This window comes from Mauremys mutica, chromosome 5, assembly GCF_020497125.1.
Source record: "Mauremys mutica isolate MM-2020 ecotype Southern chromosome 5, ASM2049712v1, whole genome shotgun sequence".
In the NCBI taxonomy this organism is placed as follows: Eukaryota; Metazoa; Chordata; order Testudines; family Geoemydidae; genus Mauremys; species Mauremys mutica.
Genome location: NC_059076.1, coordinates 80,832,735 through 80,846,332, shown reverse-complemented (window position 1 = coordinate 80,846,332; position 13,598 = coordinate 80,832,735). Strand labels below are relative to the sequence as shown.

The 13,598-nt window shown below is 44.7% G+C and overlaps 1 protein-coding gene across 1 annotated transcript in view; it reads right to left on the bottom strand.

Annotated features, from left to right (window-relative positions):
* Window positions 1–13,598, bottom strand: part of TENM3 (teneurin transmembrane protein 3) — a 1,686,859-nt gene that overhangs the window by 1,398,788 nt on the left and 274,473 nt on the right. Inside the window, exon 4 of the mRNA XM_045017713.1 lies at window positions 3,692–3,732. The gene's annotated coding sequence lies outside the window, so the exon portion shown is untranslated. The remainder of the gene's footprint in view (window positions 1–3,691; window positions 3,733–13,598) is intronic.

The window sequence follows — 13,598 nt, the reverse complement described above, 5'->3', positions numbered from 1 at the left end:
GCCAGAGAGGGAATTTCCAGGTTTCCCACTTCCTAAGTGAGTACCCTACCACTGAGCTAAAAGTTATAAGGAGACTGCTGTCATCTCCTCCTCCAGCCATTTTGTGAATTTAAGTCTCCTCCAGAAAAATTTGTCTGAAGCTATTTGGGGGAATATATGTCCAATCCACAGATAGTTTCAGGTTGCCTGAAATGGCATTTTTCAGTGAGTAAGCTACACCTGAAAAATTTTGGTCAGCTCTATTCATAAGCCAAAGCTGACAAATAAGTGAAGCAAAGAGTTCATATTGATACTAGAAAACAAGAGTCCTGAAGGAATGCCATAGAATGGTACAATGGAGAGAACCCATGCTTAGCAGAGCGGAACGTGTACCTAACTAATTGTCAGCAATCCATAAGAATTATTGATAAAACACTTCCAGACAGCCCTACCATCTGCTCTAAATGTTCCAAAAGGGTACCAATGGTTGATGCTGACAAAAGCAGTCAACAGATGAAGGAGTACAAATATAGAACACCCTTAATCAGCCTGTAGCAAGAGACCGTTAGAACCCTCAACTGGACAGTCTCAATGTTACATCTCTTCTCATAGGATTTTATCGCTTATATATGTGTCTAAAGTAAGGTGCAACTTAAATTTGAATTCAACAACTTTAGAACAAAGTGACGTATTGTCTGAGACAGAGAGAAGGGCATTTCAAATATTGGAGCAACAGAAGCCAATTTTAGCTAAAAGTGTAACCTTATAATAATAATTCTGAGTAGCTTGTGCATAAAATGCAGCTGAACTACATTTACGTTTAAACTTTTACGTATCCACTTAGATTATGTAAAGCCACAATCAAACCTCTCTAAACATGTGCGATAAACACACGAATTCTAAATACACTAATCATAAACAGGACTGTTTATAACAAACACCAAGTTATATCACCGTTATTAGATACCAACATTTGTTTGCTTTTGTCCTTTTTTTTTTTTGAAGAAATGAAGTAATTTGTAAAATGCACCAAATTCTCAGGCAGTTTCAGTTGGATAAAGTATTCCTCCTCCTTCCCTGTCCCAAACTCTTTTGTGTAGTGTTGTTTGTGGTGTATTGAGGAATGTACTGGACTTTCAAGTTATCACTTGAAGAGTGCAGGGGAAGGGGGATGGTATTCCTGGTCTTGCCCGAAGGCTAGGGGGCTCTGTAGTGAAACATGTAATGTGTAAAAAAAACAGCCAAGAACAAGGTGGAGGGAGCAGCCTGTTTTGTCTCTCTGTTTTGGGGTTCCCGTCTGTTATTCTGAATTCTAACAAATAAAGTAGTGTTATGTAGCAACCTTCCAGGAGGAATACTTTGTATTTGTATCTAACTTCTGTGTGTATGCTGTGAGAATAATATTGTGAACTGTTAAATAGTTGCCACATTCTGCCCTAAAGATTAGTGCATTTAATTGGGAATAATGAAATAACACATAGCACGTATTTTCATCTGTAAAGCTCAAGAATTTTAAAAAAGAATGCAAATATCTCCACTTTTTAGAAATGGAAAACTGAAGAGCAGAGAGGTTAAGTGGCTTGCCTGTGGCCAAAGCATGTCAATGGCAGAGCAAAAATTATAACCCAGATCATCTGAGTCCAAGACCAGCAATCTATTAACTAATAATATACTTCCTCCCTATGTGAAGTGCTAGGTAAAGATTTCTATATATGGCATATGTAACGGCATATCCTGATGTCAATTCACATGCATCACTTCTATTTGAGTCCTAAAAGGAGATGTGTACATTTAGGGCAAAAAGGAGAGATGAATTCAATTATTTGCTCTGCTACATACAGCAAGTGACACTGGAAAAGGACAGTTAGCTTTTCTGAGCCTTTGTTCCTTCCTCTGTAAAATGGGGATAACCAAGTTTATTTACCACACACTGATCCTGGGAAGCTTAAGATATTAATGTTTGTAAAGGACTGAGATCCTCCAATGTAAGATACTATAGAAAGGCAGAGTAGTATTATAATTAATAATATTAAGATATTTAAAATGTTTTCAATTATATTTCCATGTTATTGGAATAAGACTTTCCAAACCAAGAGGCCGTGCTACATATTGTAACAAATCCATATGCTGCAGATAACAGGAATAATTATTAGACACAGCAAATGTACCCTTCCACTCAGTTAGGACTAGAACCCTTGTCTCTATGTTCCAAAAACAAAGGCCTTTTACCCATTGAGAAAGAGCTCTCCTTTAATAGATAGTAGCAGTAACATCCTTCTCCTCTCCCTGGACAGCCACCAGCAAGCATTATTAGTCACATACACAAAATATATTACAAATGTTCCTTTGCAGGTTTCTTAGAAGATTTTTAATAATTGGAGATATACCAATCTCCTAGAACTGGAAGGGACCTTGAAAGGTCATTGAGTCCAGCTCACTGCCTTCACTAGCAGGACCAATTTTTGCCCCAGATTCCTAAGTGGTCCCCCTCAAGGACTGAACTCACAACCCTGGGTTTAGCAATCCAATGCTCAAACCACTGTGCTATCCCTCCCCCCCAGAGATTTTGTCTCTGTCATCTTGGACTCACAATATAACAAAAGAGTAGCAACATTCATCACTACAGCATGATATACCCTGTCTTACTGATTAAGTTATACATTGATCAATAGACGCGTGTAAATATACAATCTTTCTTAAAAGGTTAATAGGGGGCTCCAAATATGAATCACCTCATGGAATTCTAGAAGGTATCTTTGCAGCATTCTGAGAACACCAAACATACTGATCAGATCAAACGTAACTTGTTTTAAAGCTTTTAAAATGAACACACACAGCTCTGTAATAGCTTTGTGTGGTAACACTTCATTTAATATGTACATTAATTATTGCTGAATTACAATGGAGTTACTAAAAGGATATATAATGTTCACATTAATGCTAAATGAATTCATTATGATCAGTGTAGTTACAATGAATACTAACTAAATTAATGGTAGTTAGACATGTTAGACAAAGTGTCACACTTATTTGAAGTGTTCCAACCTGAATTCATTTGGTACTACATTTATAACAGTAATATGCAATAGAGAGCAGTGGTGTGTGAATCACAATTTCTTTTTTCAGTTGTTAAATGTCAATGAGCAATTAATTATATTCCCATAGTTTATTTTTGCACTTCATTTTTGAAAAAAAAAATATATTAAAGCCCCAAATGATGCAGCATATTTTTAGACCTGATCCTGGGCAGAATCATCCCCTATATGCAGATACAGAAAAACAGGCAACCAGGAAGAAAACTGCAAGATGCAGCTGCTATATCCCACTCCTGAACTCCAGTTATGCACATTCATAAAACTGTAGGTCATCTGGATCAGACCTATAAGAGGTGGCATTCTGAGGGAGGACTGGTATCAGGTGGTATATTTAGCATGTTTTAGCATTTATACTTCCTGACCTTGCGGCTCCATGTCTCACATAAGCTGTCCCTGCCTGTATATGGAGTCACAGATGTCACATGGCCCTTAAGTGTTCACCAATTTTCAGGGAAATTGGCACTGAACTCAATTTTGACCCCAAGAGAAAGTAGCAAAGACGTACAAAGGACCATTTTATCAGTTAAATTCAGGAACATTTCAAAATTAATCTAAACAAAATAAGTCAATCTGTTTAAAGCTTGTATGATTCAGAAGAAACAAAAGGATTTACTTACAATGGGCTGTTAAATCAATAGAATAAAATTGCATCATCAACCTATAAGAGAAAAACAAAGCAAAGAAAATCTCATTCTATAGAATTCACAAAAATTAAGACACTGTACATACTGTTATAGAATATATATTACATTGATAAGTGACAACTAAAACAACATTGTGTTCTATCTTCCCGTAACGAAACCCAGAGGTACTATCATTTGCAGGATACCTATTTTTATGCTCACAGTTCATATATTAGAAACTATGAGTTTCATTCATCTGTTCTGGAGGGAGAGAACCAATGGATTAAATCAACTGAGAATCAAAGTATTAGAATGAACTGCCTACCAACCATCCAAACATATTTGGATGCTTTGTTTGAAAAGTAAAAGACATCAAGGAAAGTATCATAATTTATATTTTCTGATAATTTTTCTGCAGTGTATTTCAGAGGAAAATGAACTGTAGCCTTCCGGCAATCACTAATGCAGTGTTTGTATTCTATGTTGAGATTATCCACTTGGGTGCTGCATTGAGGTTGCCTGGGCTATTTTGACACCACATCCAGATGCTCCAATTTTGCTTCAGTGATTCAGAACTGAGCCAAAATGCCTTGAAGCAACATTGAAAAGGGTAGGTCTCAATGAACAATTAAAGTACTCTAGTGTCAACAGTAGTTTTTCTAAACACCTAGCGTTGATGCTGAAGTGACTCAGGTAACCTTGATATGACAGCCAAGCAGATTATATTTAATGCAATACAGACTATTATTAAGTACAGTTTTGTCTCAAATGATTAGGATTTACCTCCCCGTTTTTATGGAAAAAGAAAAAATATGGAAGAAGCACAAGAGTGATCTGCATCTACTTAGCAGCTAATACGTCTGAACTATATACAGTAAACATTTATCTGTTAGATATAAATACAATGTATAATTTTAACTAAAAATATTTGCATAAGTAACAGCATCTACCACATGTTCTTGTTTACTTGAGTTAACTCTTATATTGATTTTGTATGAGCAAGAAAATTACAATTGGATAATTGTGAAATCTTCTGACAAACCAGAGGATTCCTAAACAATCCAATACACATTTGGGGCCTGATCATGTAAACACTTACACAGAAAGTTAGTCCATATTTTAAAATAAGAAGTTCTATTAACTTCAAAGTCAAGTAAAGACTATTCCAACAACTTACAGAATTGGGAACTTTTTTGCACATTATTTTTCACACAAACTGTCACAAGTTAAATATAATTACAAAGTTAAATAAATAAAAATATATATACACAAGGGAGCAAGATAGGTTTTCAGAAGAGACAGCCAATGAATTTAGTTCCAAACCATTTCATCATTTTTCATGCAAAAATGTTGACAACAAAAATGTGGCAAATTGATATTTTGCATTTTTCAGATGCAAGTGGTTTTTGTCAGAAAAATTCTAACTTCAAAAACTTTGAGTGTTTCAAGATTTTTCACTACAGACTTGCTCATTTTGAAGTGAAAATCATGACTTTTTCAATGAAATATGAAACTGATTTCTGAGGTTCTCCTTGACATTCTTCACTTCCCTGAACACTTTTTCCTAGCAGGACAGCTTTTCTGTTAATGGGCACTACAGAGGAAAAGACTCTTGCATCAACAAGAATGGGATGGACAAAAGTTTGATGTGCGCAATATACAAGAGCGCATCCACTGGGGAGGGGGACATATGGAAAGTGGAGACATGTTGAAAGGCAATATGAAATGAATGGGCTGCCAGTAGAGCTGTCTGAGAATGGATGCAATCTGGCCATGTTCGTGTTTGTAATAAGAAAGTGTAATCACTAAGGGTATGTCTACACTACAAGAGTAGTTTGATTTAACTTAGGTCGAATTTGTGGATTCGACCTTATGAAGTCGAATTTGTGTATCCACACTAAGGACACTAATTCGACTTTGTGAGTCCACACTAACGGGGCAAGCGTCAACATTGGAAGCGGTGCATTCTGGACAGCTATCCCACAGTTCCCGCAGTCCCCGCTTCCCATTGGAATGCTGGGTAGAGCCCCCAATGCCTGCTGGGGGAAAAATGTGTCGAGGGTGGTTTTGGGTAACTGTCGTCATTCAACCGTCATTCCCGCCCTCCCTCCCTGAAAGCGCCTGCGCGCACTTTTCTGGTCAGTGACAGCGCGGACGCCACAGCACTGCGAGCATGGAGCCCACTGCGATCATCGCTGCACTTATGGCCGTTGTCAACTCCTCGCACCTTATCGTCCACCTCTTCCACAGTCAGCTGCTGAGAAATCGGGCGAGGAGGCTCCAGCAGCGCGGTGAGGACATGAAGTGTCAGAGTGGCACAGACCTCTCACAAAGCACGGGATCCCGCGCCGCGGAGATCATGGTGGCAATGGGTCACGTTCATGCTGTGGAACGGCGATTCTGGGCCCGGGAAACAAGCACGGACTGGTGGGACCGCATAGTGCTGCAGGTCTGGGATGAATCACAGTGGCTGCGAAACGTCAGGATGCGTAAGGGCACTTTCCTTGAACTCTGTGACTTGCTGTCCCCTGCCCTGAAGCGCCAGGACACCCAGATGCGAGCAGCCCTGACTGTGCAGAAGCGAGTGGCCATAGCCCTCTGGAAACTTGCAACACCAGACAGCTACCGGTCAGTAGCGAACCACTTTGGCGTGGGCAAATCTACCGTGGGGGTTGCTGTGATGCAAGTAGCCCACGCAATCGTTGAGCTACTGCTCTCAAAGGTAGTGACCCTGGGAAATGTCCAGGTCGTCATAGATGGCTTCGCCGCGATGGGATTCCCAAACTGCGGTGGGCCTATAGATGGCACTCACATCCCTATCCTGGGACCGGCCCACCAGGCCAGCCAGTATATTAACCGAAAGGGCTACTTTTCAATGGTGCTGCAAGCACTGGTGGACCATAGGGGACGTTTTACCAACATCTACGTCGGGTGGCCGGGCAAGGTTCATGACGCGCGTGTTTTCAGGAACTCTGGTCTGTTTAGACGCCTGCAGGAAGGTAGTTTCTTCCCAGACCACAAAATAACTGTTGGGGATGTGGAGATGCCTACAGTCATCCTCTGGGACCCAGCCTACCCGCTAATGCCCTGGCTCATGAAGCCCTATACAGGCGCCCTGGACAGTGACAAAGAACTCTTCAACTACCGGCTGAGCAAGTGCAGAATGGTGGTGGAGTGTGCTTTCGGACGTCTCAAGGGGAGATGGTGGAGCTTACTGACTCGCTCGGATCTCAGCGAAACCAATATCCCCATTGTTATTGCAGCTTGCTGTGTGCTCCACAATCTCTGTGAGAGCAAGGGGGAGACCTTTATGGCGGGATGGGAGGTTGAGGCAAATCGCCTGGCTGCTGATTACGCTCAGCCAGACACCCGTGCGATTAGAAGAGCCCAGCGGGAAGCGCTGTGCATCCGGGAGGCTTTGAAAGCTAGGTTCCTCAGAGAGCAGGGTAATCTATGACTGTCCAGTCTCTTTACAGAGAAGCTGAACCTGCCCCTGTTTCAGTTACTGTTGACTTTTTTCTGCGGTTACATACCCCGTTCACCAGGTTTCCCCCCTTCCAACAGACGTTTAAAAATAAAGTTAATGGAACATTGTTAATTAACAAAGTTTTCTTTACTAATGAATTCGCGTTAAAGGATTCAAACAGGGACGCAGACTGTGGTGGGTACAGACCGCTTCTACACTCGAGGAATGACAGGCTCCTGCTCCTACAGCGGTCTCTGGGGGGAGGACGGTTACAGGAGGGTGTGCAGGAAGGGGTGGGTTTGCAGGAAGGGGTGAGGGGTGTGTGGGAAGGGTGAGTAGGTGTAGGGGGATGAGGGCTCTGGCTGGGGCTCAGGGCATCGGAGAGGCTCATGGCTAGGGTGGAAGGGCATGGTAAGGGCAGCCTGCCTTGCCATTTGTGGATGCCAGGCGCTAGGACCCTGGGGCAGCAGACACCTCCCAGAGTGACCTGGGTGCCTAGTGACTGCACTCTGTGTGTGACCTGCTGTTGATCCTGCCCCCATGTCTGTACCCTGGTAATGGTGGCTGTCCTATGCAATTAACAAACCCCTCCGCCCCTTCACACAAAGTCTTCTGCAAAGAAACATGACAGAAAAAGGAATTAACAGCAAACTATTTTTAATACTCAACTACACAGTTGGGGGATGAAACTGGGATTTGGGATTGGGTGAGCCAGGAAGGGAAGCAATTCTCAAACTTTAGGGAATGAGAGCTGTTTGGTACATGAGCGCTCTGCTGGGGTGGAGTGACAGTTTTCACGGCCCCTAGCGCCCCTCCTTCTTGTTATTTTGGGTGAGGGGGGGACAGGACTTTGTGGCGGGGGAGGGCGGTTGCAGATACAGTGCAGGGGGGCTCTCTCCTCCTGCCTGCGGTCCTGCAGAACATCCACAAGGCGCTGGAGCGTGTCCGTTTGCTCCCTCATTAGGCCAAGCAGCGTTTGAGTTGACTGCTGATCTTCCTGCTGCCAACTGTCCTCCCGTTCGCTGTGTGAGCGCTGGTACTGAGAGAGGGTCTCCCTCCACTGGCTCTGCTGGGCCGCCTCAGCTCTGGAGCAGGCCATCAGTTCAGCGAACATCTCGTCCCGAGTCTTTTTCTTTCACCGCCTAATCTGCGCCAGCCTCTGTGAGGGGGATGCCGGGGCAGGTCAGGAAACAGCCGCAGCTGTGTGATGGGAAAAAGGAAGTGATTTCCTTGCAAAGATACATGTTTGCGAACACTGAACACAGTCTAGTCTGTCTCTGTGAACAAGACCATATACGGCACCTATCTCATGCGCTCTCAGGACAAGTTCGAATTTTCGGCATTTGCTTTCATTGCCTGGGGTCTTGCACTGGAGATCGGACAAGCGGGGCAGGACAGCAGAATCCGTGTAGCAGCCAGGCCTGGTAAGCCGTAAACTTTAGGCTGCTTAAAAGTTAATGTATAGCAGTGCCCTCCTGCTGCAGGCATTCCTGAAAGCATAAACTCTGACCCTGTTCCACCCCCTCGCGGCTGTCCCCGGGAAAGATCCCTGTATGCTTCCCCTCTGCAGCCTCCACCACGTGGCTGTTAAACGACGCTTATTGTTATGCAAAGGAAAAGTGAAGCATTCCCAATAGTAACATTACACTAATTCCCCTAATTAGATGTAGCAGTCGCCGAGCGAGATCACCCTGAGGCGGGTCACTAAGAGAGAGAGAGCGCATGCTGCGTGAAACCCTGCACAGACCAGGGCCCTATGCTGCCATGCTTGTGGAGGCAATGATCCCACTGTACGTGAGGATAGCCTGGCGCGGAAGAGTGTGCTTCCACGGAGCACCCAGTAAGGCACCTCTCCCCAGGAACCTCCTGCGGCGGCTTTTCGAGTACCTCTACGAGAGCTTCGTGGAACTCTCCCAAGAGGATTTCTGTTCTATCCCCATATGCATTGACCTTCTTTTCATATAGTTTTTATTCCTGTTTTTTAACAAATAAATGTTTACATGTTTATAGCACTTACCGACTGCTCCTTCCCCTGATTCAGGGTCCGGGTTAACGGCAGGGGAGGGTTGGTAGGGGATCTCTGTGAGGCTGATGAAGAGATCCTGGCTGTTGGGGAAAGCAATATTGTAAGCGCTGTCGCCTGCCTCGTCCTCCACAAACCCTTCCTAATCTTCCCCATCCGCGAACATCGCCGAGAAACTGCCCGTCGACACTATCCCATCCTCAGAGTCCACGGTCACTGGTGGGGCAGTGGTGGCAGACCCACCGAGAATGGCATGCAGTGCCTCGTAGAAGCGGCATGTCTGGGGCTGGGCTCCGGAGCGTCCGTTTGCCGCTTTGATTTTTTGGTAGCCTTGTCTCAGGTCCTTGATTTTCATGCGGCACTGTGTTGCATCCCGGCTGTATCCTCTGAGTGCCATGGCTTTGGAGACTTCTCGTAGGTCTTTGCATTCCGTTTTTTGGAGCGCAGCTCCGAAAGCACAGACTCATCGCCCCACACAGCGATCAGATCCAAGACTTCCCGGTCAGTCCATGGTGGGGCCCTCTTTCTACTCTGAGATTGCATGGACCCCTCTGCTGGAGAGCTCTGCATCGTTGCCGGTGCTGCTGAGCTCGCCCCGATGTCCAACCAGGAATTCAGATTCAAACTGGCCAGACAGGAAAAGGAATTCAAATTTTCCCGGGGCTTTTCCTGTATGGCTGGTCAGAACATCTGAGCTCGGACTGCTGTCCAGAGCGTCAACACAGTGGTGCACTGTGGGATAGCTCCCGGAGCTACTAAGGTCGATTTCCGTCCACACATAGGCTAACTCGACATAGCCATGTCGAATTTAGCGCTACTCCCCTCGTCGGGGTGGAGTACCGAATTCGAACTAAAGAGCCCTCTAGGTCGAACTAATTAGCTTCCTGGTGTGGACGGTTGAAAGGTTAAATCGAATTAACGCTGCTAAATTCGACAAACTCCTAGTGTAGACCAGGCCTAAGTACAGTAAAGTGCCGTGTCGTGGCAGAAGGCAGACAGTAGCATTTTGGAGAGGCAGGGCATTTTAGAGTGAAAGCCCCACATTAAGGAATCATAGAATATTAGGGCTGAAAGAGACCTTAGGCTGTCATCTTGTCCAATCCCCTGCTCAAAGCAGGACCAACACCAACTAAATCATCCCAGCCAGGGATTTGTCAAGCTGAGCCTTAAAAACCTCTAAGGATGGGTAACCCATTCCAGTGCTTCACCACTCTCCTAGTGAAATAGTATTTCCTAATATCCAACATAGAACTCCCCCACTGCAACTTGAGACCATTGCTTGTTGTTCTGTCATCTGCAACCACTGAGAACAGCTGAGCTCCATCCTCTTTGGAACCCCCTTTCAGGTAGCTGAAGGCTGCTATCAAATTCCCCCTCACTCTTCTCTTCTGCAGACTAAATAACCCCAGTTCCCTCAGCCTCTCCTCATATGTCATGTGCCGAAGCCCCCTAAACCATTTTCACTGCCCTCCGCTGGACTCTCTCCAATTTCTCCACATCCCTTCTGTAGTGGGGGAGACCAAAACTTGACAGAATAGTCCAGATGAGGCCTCACCAATCTGAATAGAGGAGAATAATCACTTCCCTCTACCTGCTGGCAATGCTCCTACTAATGCAGCCCAATATGCTGTTGGCCTTCTTGGCAGCAAGGATACACTGATGACAAGAAGCTGGATATGAGTCCACCGTAATCTCCAGGTCCTTTTCGGCAGAACTGCTGCTTAGTCAGTCGGTCTCCAGTCTGTAGTGGTGCATGGGATTCTTCCTTCCTAAGTGCAGGACTCTGCACTTGTCCTTGTTGAACCTCATCAGATTTCTTTTGGCTCAATTCTCCAATTTGTCTCGGTCACTCTGGACCCTATCCCTACCCTCCAGTTTATCTACCTCTCCCTGCAGCTTAGTGTCATCTGCGAACTTGCTAAGGGTGCAATTCATCCCATCATCCAGATCATTAATGAAGATGTTGAACAAAATCGGCCCCAGGACCTACCCCTGGGGCATTCCGCTTGATACCGGCTACCAACTAGACATCAAGCCATTGATCACTACCCATTGAGTCCGACAATCTAGCCAGCTTTCTATCCAATTTATAGTCCATTCATCCAATCCATACTTTTTTTAACTTGCTGGCAAGAATACTGTGGTAGACTATATCAAAAGCTTTGCTAAAATCAAGACATAGCACATCCACAACTTTCCCCATATCCACAGAACTAGTTATCTCAAGGAGTTGCATTATTTCCAAGCAAGAGAACATTAATTCATGGATGATTTTATGAAAGGTGGAACTGAGACAATGAAGGTTCTATTTCCTCACAGCTTGGAACGCTAGCTGGGACTGCTATTAGAATTGACTGAGAACCCTGCACTTAACATCAGTACAACCAAGAATAATCTTAAGTGGAGCCTTTCCATTTTAAGTACATATCTTTCTTGCTTTTTCTCTAATGTAAGGTATCTTAATTTCTTCCTGCTCTTCTAATCCCTCTGTTCTCCCCGTCTATTACTCCTGAGGGAATTCTGCACACACAAAAAATCTGTGCACAATATTTTAAAATTCTGCATATTTTATTCGTCAATAAATAAATGCAGAGGCTCCAGCATTGCTGTGGGGAGTACAGGCCACTGGCTGCACGGAGGTGGGAGATCACTCTGCAGTCCCACCCCGACAGAGGGACTCAGCAGTGAGGCTGCACTTGACCCTGACACAAGCGCAAGAGCCGGACCTGCCCCTCTGTGCCAGGCACTCCAAGATAGCAAGCACAAGGGAAAGTCTGTCACATGCATGCCTGGCCTTTGCCCCCAGTCCAAGTATGGGGCAGGCAGGCAGGCTCAGCCCAGAAGAATCCAAATGTGGAGGATCTTCAGGGAGGGGGGGATCCAAGTGTGGGGCAATCTGGGTGCAGGCAGCTTGAAGGGGGTCCAGGTTCCGTGTGGATCTCATCCACAGGAGTTCATTGGATGGTTCCAGGTGCAGGAGGAATGATACTCTGGGGAGCAGGGGGGTTCCAGATGAAGAGGGAGTCCAGGTGTGAGGGGATGGTGCTTGGCGAGGAGTGTCAAGGTGCAGGTGGCTCAGCTTGGTGTTGTAGAAGTTTGGGTGTAGGGCTCCAGGTGTGGGGGGCTAAGGGAATGGAGGATCTGGATGCATGGGGGGTTTGGCTCCCCATACAGTGATCCCTTCTCCCCTGGTTGAGGAGCGATGGGGCAGGAAGCAGGGGTGGGGTTGCAGATCTTCCTGCAGCTGGGGGAGGTTTGTCTGACTCAGCCCAGCCACTCCTTGCAGGGGAAGAGGAAATCCCATCCTTCCCCACACCAGCCCAGTGGGGACTAGCAGCAGAGTCTGGCACAGGGTAGGAGCCAATAGCTGGGGCATCCCAATCCCTTCCCTCAGTGATTTACCTCCCTGGCAGCTGTTCTAGGCACCCAAAGTGATGCCCCTGTGCTGCTGGGGAGAGGCACGTAACGATTCTTGCAGATTCCCTTTGCTTCCCCATCAGAAGTCATTTTTCTGCTGGGAATCAAAGAAATATGTGGGGGACATGACTTCTGCATGCATGCAGTGGCACAGAATTCCCCCAGGAGTAATCTATTATGCCTTTCTAATACCTTTCTCACTCATTTCTCTCCTGTTTTCTTTTTCCTTTCTCCCATTTTTTATTCTCCATCCTGATCTATCTTGAGCCCTCCATGTCCTCCAATTGCCCTATTTCTTTTACAGGTATTTATTTGCATCATACTGCTATTACCAGTCAGTGTCCCCCCACTGTGCTGAATGAGTACTTCAAGGGAAAAAAACCTCTTCCTCTTAGTGTGTCCTGCTGATTTCATATGCTTAGAGGTTAGATGTTTTCTTCAAACTCCCCTTTTAGTGCAGCTAGGAAGATATGGTCCAGCTTCAGTGGGGCTGCATATTTAAATTTGTTTTATAAAAATGAATAATCCAGAACCAACACAACACCCACAGGATTCTTGATAACAAAAAGAACCAATTCTAAATTCTCTTGCTCATACAGAAAAATGGACATGGAATACACAATCTGGAAGGTAGATTTCTGAAAGAACATGTTAGTGGTACATTTACAAAGCTTTTTAGAGTGATTTAGTGACAGAGACTGAAATACAGAAAGAACACATACATTTGGGATGTGCAATCTGCATGCACTGTTTAGATTATTTTGTATTTTTAGATGACAGAAAACTAGTGGGCAACACAGATGTCTCCTATTGCCTGCCAAGTTTTAATTTTCCAAAATCCTGACTGGATTCAATAGGCTTGTGATGTTAGACAGACTCTGAAGAAAAACTGTTTACAAATAGATATTCAATGTAAAGTTCAGGAGTCTGCACCCCAAAAATTCAAATGTGTAAGTTTACAAGGATTCTGTTCTGTAGGTACCACAATTAGTAGT